Source organism: Limulus polyphemus, unplaced genomic scaffold, assembly GCF_000517525.1.
Source record: "Limulus polyphemus unplaced genomic scaffold, Limulus_polyphemus-2.1.2 Scaffold2018, whole genome shotgun sequence".
NCBI lineage: Eukaryota > Metazoa > Arthropoda > Merostomata > Xiphosura > Limulidae > Limulus > Limulus polyphemus.
In genome coordinates, this window is record NW_013667628.1 from 1 (window position 1) to 8,253 (window position 8,253).

Here is an 8,253-nt window from a genome sequence, read left to right on the forward strand (position 1 = left end):
TTGCCACTGCTGTAATCTTTCTTCTTGTTTATTTTCTTTTTCTCCAACAACTGTTGTAATCTCTCTTGTTTATTTTGCTGTTCGAGCTGCCATTGTTGTAGGTTTTCTTGCCACTGCTGTAATCTTTCTTCTTGTTTCTTTTCTTTTTCCTCTAACAACTGCTGTAATCTCTCTTCTTGTTTAATTTCTCGTTCTTCTTGTTTCTTTTCTTTTTCCTCCAACAACTGTTGTAATCTCTCTTGTTTATTTTGCTGTTCGAACTGCCATTGTTGTAGGTTTTCTTGCCACTGCTGTAATCTTTCTTCTTGTTTCTTTTCTCGTTCTTTTTGTTTCTTTTCTTTTTCCTCTAACAACTGCTGTAATCTCTCTTCTTGTTTAAAAAAAAGAAAAGAAACAAGAAGAACGAGAAACAACAGTTGTTAGAGGAATTTCTCTTCTCGTTCTTCTTGTTTCTTTTCTTGTTTTTGTATTGCTGCCATCAAATCTGCTAAGCTGTAGTTTGATTTTCCGCCTCTCGTTTCCATCTTCTTCTCTTTTTTTTTCTATCCCACTCTCTGACACCAATTTGTTACGTCTCCGTTTGTTAATTAACTTTCCGTAACTTCGTTCCGACGAAACTTTAGCGACATAAGTCCTTACTTAATAAAACTGGTTTATTCTTTCCGAATGTAACTTTACGATACACTTAATTTCAACAATCGCGCTAAAACAAACGCTATAACAACGAACATTAACTTCAACAATACGTCTCTCTCTGACTGCAGTTCAATTACTCATTACCTACACACACATTATTGCGTCACGTTGTCACCCTCTTATATATATACCAGCCTATCCTATCTAGTAAATGCTAGGGCATTCATGAAGGAACAAGATAGTTCTAGAAACGTGACGTCACACTAGTCATGTGACTTCGCTGACGCAACAATATACTGCCTCAGTCTCGGTCATTCCATAACAATAAAAAACAGGATTATGATAACTTTGCCATGAAAATTATCAGACGATTGAAATCTTTATTTTAATCCACTTTCCAACAACAAAATTTATTTGTTTAAATATTAATTTGTTAGCCTGAGCTTTATGTTAAAGATGTGATAGTATTTTAGGATGGAAAGGAAACAGGAAACTCCCTCTGGTGGGGTCCAGCAATACCACCTATAGAGAATGGAAATACAGGCCCTATGTTAATAGCCCTCTGGTGGGTCCAGGAACACCTGCTCTAGAGGATGGAAATATAAGTCATACGTCACCAGCCCTTTGGCATGTCCAGAAATACCATCTCTCGAGGATGGAAATAGCCTTACGTTATTATCCCTCTAGTTGGGGCCACGAACGTCACCTCTAGAAGATGAAAATAAAGTCCCTACGTTATTATCTTTGTGGTGAGATCCAAGAATAGCACTTTGAAAGTATGGAAATACAGTACCTACATTATAATCCCTTGGGGCCAAGAACACAGCCTCTGTAGGATGAAAATAGCCTGTGGAGGCCAGAAACACCATCTCTAGGAGATAAAAATACAAGGTTTACGCATTGTTATCTGTTTGGTGAGGTCCAGGAATATGACCTTTTACGGGAGAAAGAGACAATGGCACTACGCTATTCTCTTTTTCGTGGAGTTCCAGGAACTCTACTTTTTCAGGAGGAAAGTGACACGACACAACATTATTTCTGGCGGAGTCCTTGAACACCAGTTTTGCAGGACGGATAGGTTTTGAATGCATGGTTTATCTCATTTTAGGTAGGACCAAGAACAATATATTTTAAGGATGGAGAGCGATGAAGTCTCCAAAGTAGTGTTACGACAGCGGAAATAACGCGACGCTGCGAGCATGCGCGCTGGAGTTCTAGAAGGATTGTGACTTAGCGGGCAACCTCACGAACGTCCCAGAGTTTGCTAGACGCTCTCTTTTTTTAGTATATAAGCCGGAGATAGATATAGAGTCAGACATAATCGAGTCAAGCGAGCAGTAGGTTTGTTTTGTTTGTTTGTTTGTAATTAAGCACAAAGCTACACAATGGGCTATCTGTGCTCTGCCCACCACGGGTATCGAAACCCGGATTCTAGCGTTGTAAGTCCGCAGACATACCGCTGTGCCACTGGGGGGCGCGAGTAGTAGGCACCATAAGTAAAGTGTGTGAATCGCTGTGAATTATAGCGTATGTTAAAAGTGACTGTGGAAATTAATTGTATTACAAAGTTTGTAACGAGAAAGAATAAACTAGTTTTAATTAAGAAAGGACTTGTATCACTGAAGTTTCTCGGAGAGAATTTTTACGGGAAATTATCAAACAAGCAGATACGTAACAGTAGCACTAAAAAAAATCTGCTAACACTTTATTCTGTACTTCATATTTGGATTCGCTGTCTAACATACTTCCTGGCGGAAGCGTTCAATGCGTCGGTGATTATAAATTTGAGCACAAAATGAAAAAGTAAACACCATTTGATCAAATCCATAGTAAGCAGTGGAAGCCACATAAAGCGCAGACGAGACTACAGACGATTGCTACGATCTCAGTTGTCGTAGTTGCACAACGTGAAAGTTTTTTTTTTCCAAATATTTGTACTAGATTTTTATTGTTCTCACTTGTTTAGACATTCTTTTCTTGTACATCCTTCAAGTGTTTCTTGAGTTTGTTCTTGTCTTGTGGCCTTCAAAAGCACAAGTTCGATGATATTTCTATATAAACTTAATAAAATCATTCTGAGAGATATGAAAATGAAGTTCTAAAGAATGATAATTTACGTTTTTTCACAACAAAAGCAACTACTAGCAGGTGCCGAGACTTCAAATTGTACGTGTTGGCGATCACGTGACACCATAGCTGCCACTTGTGCACGTGGCTTCAGGTGTTTGTTTAGGATAAACAAGAATGTTTGATTTCTATACGTAATAAGTAATGATATGTTTCCAACAAGTAGAAACTGTTTTACATCTTTCTAGTATTTAAAATTAAGATTGAAAAATATGTACTAGTCTTAACGCGGGTTGGCCCTGCGTTACTAACGAGAGAGGACGCGTTATAAGAATCCTCGGTGTGGATGATTATTGGAAGTTAGCTGGGAGCAGCCACTCAGCATTAACTTTTGATCGGTAGTTCAAAATTAGGGATGGCAGCAGATAACCTTACTAGGTTAGCCATATATACAACTACAAAGGTGTAGTGGCCAAAATATATCAAAGTAAAGCCACTAGAGGCTACATTAAGTTCATCACTGAAAGAGTTTTGGTAGTTACTCGATTTTCTGCTACAGGCCACGTTTATATGGAACGCATGTTTTAAGCAATTTGGTGTTTTTTACTATCCAAATGTTATGATAATTCTAGAAAGAAACATGTTCTTCCACAGCTAAGTTATTAGGAGTATTCACCCCAGGGACTAATAGTGTGTGTGTTACACATGCGAGAGTGGGGTTTAAAGTAAAGAAACAGAAAACATAGCAGTGAGCAACAATATTATCCCCCCCTGCCCTCGATAACTTTATTGTTTAAGGCAATTGTTGTAAAAACCGAAATGTCATTTTCTAAAACGTTTATAAAGTTTATAGCAATATTGTTTCTCAAATAATGAACGGAGATGGATGTTATTTTACACAGAAATATAATGTAGACCTGTTAAAATAAACGTTTTACTCTAATATCTTATAATGTAGACCTGTTAAAATAAACGTTTTACTCTAATATCTTATAATGTAGACCTGTTAAAATAAACGTTTTACTCTAATATCTTATAATGTAGACCTGTTAAAATAAACGTTTTACTCTGATATCTTATAATGTAGTCCTGTTAAAATAAACGTTTTACTCTAATATCTTATAATGTAGACCTGTTAAAATAAACGTTTTACTCTAATATCTTATAATGTAGACCTGTTAAAATAAACGTTTTACTCTAATATCTTATAATGTAGACCTGTTAAAATAAACGTTTTACTCTAATATCTTATAATAAAAAAAAACATTTTACAGAATTTATGAAATATTAAAATAAATGTTTATCTATATCACTCATGAATATTTGCCCCCCCAGCGCTTAAAAATGGTAGATTTTAACACAAAGTAAAACGCCCCCATTTGCAATATTAACGCTTAAAAAGGGGATTTTTACATAACATAACAAACCCTCATCCTCAATATTAACATTTAAATAATTGTATTGTGAGTGACACACAAAATAATCAATGTCACCATTAACACTTAAAGAAGTTGATTTTGACCAAAGTAACACTCCAACATCCTCAGTAGTAACTTTAAGGGGGGTGGGAGGGGATTTGATATAAAGTAACACATACATCTTAAATTTTAATGTTTAAAGAAGTGGATTTTGACGAAAAGTAATATGCCCTTACTCTCAACATTAACGTTTATGAAAGGGGATTTCGACACAAGGTAACAAACCTTCATCCTCAATATTAACGTTTAAGGAAGTGGATTTAATACCAAATAGCTAACTCTCATCCTTAACGTTAGTGGTAAAGAAGTGGATTTCATTACAAAGTAACACACCCCCATACTCAGTATTAACGTTTAAAAATTGGTTTGTTTTGAATTTCGCGCAAAGCTACACGAGGGCTATCTGCGCCAGCCGTCCCTAATTTAGCAGTGAATGACTAGAGAGAAGGCAGCTAGTCATCACCACCCACTGCCAACTCTTGGGCTACTCTTTTACGAACGAATAATGGGATTGAGCGTCACACTATAACACCCCCACGTCTGAAAGGGCGAGCATGTTTGGTGGGACAGGGATTTGAACCCGCGACCATCAGATTGAAATAAAGTAATTCATCCTCATCCTCAATATTAATGTTTAACAAGTGGATTTTGAAATAAATTAACACACCTTAATCCCCAATATTAACGATTAACGATTAGAATTTTGCCACAAAGTTACAAAAACGTTATCCTCAATAATAACGTTTAAGGAAGTGGATTTGAACATAAAGGAACACATCCTTGCCCTCAGTTTTAACATAAAAAATTACTTTCAAACAATGTAACACACTTTCAGTATTAATGTTACTAGTTGTAACAGAACTGTATATCTTCATTTGGCATGTTGACGTTTAAAACGCCCCCCCCCCCCCAGTAGCTAAGCGGTAAGGCTGAAGGCTAATAACGCTAAAACCGCGGTTTCTCTACCGAAGATGAGCTCAACAGAGAAAACCAATTGTATCACTTTGCGCTTATCAACAAAATGGATTTTAACACAATGAAACATATATATTAATGTTTACAGTTAGCTCTGATTGGAGAGGTTTGGACAGCAAGATATAGACATGAATTTTTCCCTATGTTATAAAGGCGCATAACTGAATCGTTAAAATACAACGATAAATACATAAAATACGATAGAAAGAAAAAGCATATTAATGATTAGATTAAGTTTTAAAGAAGGTGGAATACAAAATAATGATTTGGCATGCTCAGTTGAAGATTTTGACACTGAATACAGAACTAGACAGCATGCATTCGGTAGAACACAGATTTCACAGGGGTGACAGATTAAATGGTGTGTTACATCAGTTTTGTTTATTTGATGTTTGTGGATATATTTATTCAAATAAGAAGGGATTACCTGAAGTGTCCAATGAGAAATTACTATATTAAAGGCTAAATTGCAATTATGCCGACAAGAATTATTTCATGTGAATCCTTTCCTTTCTGATCATACAGCAGTTGTTGCAGTCGTAATAAGAAATGTTGCGCTTATTGGCGTTTTCATAAGCTATTGGAAAGTACCAGATACTTAAGTTCAAATTATAAAGATTTTCAAACATAAATTAATAGAAATTTAATAATTTTAGAATGTGGTGGGATTTTGGAATCAGATATCGAGTGGATACCAATTCAGGATGTTCTACCTTCTGTAGATTGTACTAAGATATTCAGTGGGTATTACTTCTTGATGCTCTACATTCTCCAATTTGTATTCATATATCCAATGGATATTACTTCACGATGTTCTACCTTCTGTAGATTGTATTAAGATATCCAGTGGGTATTACTTTATGATGCTCTACATTCTCCAATTTGTATTCATATATCCAATGGATATTACTTCACGATGTTCTACCTTCTGTAGATTGTATTAAGATATCCAGTGGGTATTACTTCCTGATGCTCTACATTCTCCAATTTGTATTAATATATCCAATGGATATTACTTCACGATGTTCTACCTACTGTAGATTGTATTAAGATATCCAGTGGGTATTACTTCTTGATGCTCTACATTCTCCAATTTCTATTCATATATCCAATGGATATTACTTCACGATGTTCTACCTTCTGTAGATTGTATTAAGATATCCAATGGATATTACTTCACGATGTTCTACCTTCTGTAGATTGTATTAAGATATCCAGTGGGTATTACTTCTTGATGCTATACATTCTCCAATTTGTATTAATATATCCAATGGATATTACTTCACGATGTTCTACCTTCTCCAGATTAGATTCAGATATCTAGTGGATACTACTTGATGACGCTGTGCATTTTCTAGACTGGATTCAATTAATACCAATGGATACTATCTCATGATGTTCTGCCTTCTCTAGCTTTGATTCTGATATCCAGTGGATAGTACTTCATGATGCTCTACCTTGTCTTCATTGGTTTCTGATATCCAGTGCATACTACTTCATGATGCTCTGCCTTCTCTAGAATGGTTAAGATATTCAGTGGATATTTTTTCTTCATGATGTTCTACCTTCTCTAGATTGGGTTAAGATATTCAGTGGATACTACTTCATGATACTGAACCTTCTCTAGATTGGTTAAGATATTCAGTGGATATTTTTTCTTCATGATGTTCACCCTTCTCTAGATTGGATTCAGTTATCCAGTGGATACTACTTGTACCTTCTCCATCTTGATTTAGTGGTGTAACTATTCCTAGTGAGAACAGTTACTGTTTCGGATGTAGTAATGACTCTGTATCTCCTGTACATGCTAAAGTAAAGAGTTAAAGTTACAACATGGTATTATAAAAACATGTTCGTTGATCTAAGACTATAACTGTACTAGTTTCGTGGTAATTGTTTATTTTATTGGAACTACAAGCAACTGGAAACATTGATGTAACTTTATTGGTCTCTGAGCTAAAAGCATTATTTAAAACAAATGGTGTCAGTTACAATTGAAACCAAACCCCAAATTCGGCCCTGGAAACGAAATGCAGGTGGTTTATGTCAGAAAAAGTGCTAGTGTTTTAACGATCTTTAAAAAAATCATCGCCTATTTTCTCATATTTAGTCTCCAGAAAAAACCATGGATTGAGTCTAGAAATGAGAATATATTTAAATTAACTGTAGTTTTATTTTTTATTTATTAATTTTAATTATCACTTTTACATTGAAGTTGAACTATTTTGGTGATTGAATGTATTGGTTATTGTTTAATAATAATAAGTATTGTAGTTCTCTATATATGTGTTTGTGTGTGTTATTGATATCAATTAATAGAAGCTACGTTAAAAATCCTCCTTCTATTATCAAATGATTGAAAACTTCGGTTTTATTTTGGCCCTACGTAAGAAAAAAGTCTCTGTATAATAACATATAGTATTTCTCAGGGCTAGAGTAGTGTATACCTTAAGCCTACACGTGTACCTGAATGGTAATCAATGCGAGACAGAAGGCTTAGCTTATGCGTTCACTGGGATCAACACATAAAACCTCAACCAAGCCTGCAAGTGTCACGCATGATCGAATCCTTGCATAAGGCTGATAAAATCGCGCAACTATAACGAAAAATGACGCTAATCGTTACCGTCTCCGTAAACCAGGAAGCGTGGTTGAATTAGTATTACATTTTTTTCAGTGTCGTTATCCTAAGATCCATTTCTTGTACTGCATTACGGAACGTTCATCGCTGGGGACTTACGAGCAGACCGTAGGAAGCCCACCCACTATATGGTAAGAGAATACATGATGAAAGTTTAGAAATATATTTTCTTCGTCATCTTTCAGAAGAAACTAAATAGATAAAAAGTATGAGTCACTACTATAAAACGCAGTCTGACATGTTGGAGCTATTCTCGTTAAGTCTGAGTCGTTACTATAACACATGTTGGAGCTATTATCGTTAAGTCTGAGTCGTTACTATAACACAATCTGACATGTTGGAGCTATTCTCGTTAAGTCTGAGCGTTACTATAACACAGTCTGACATGTTGGAGCTATTCTCGTTAAATTTTGTTGTTACTATAACACACAGTCTGACATGTTGGAACTATTCTCG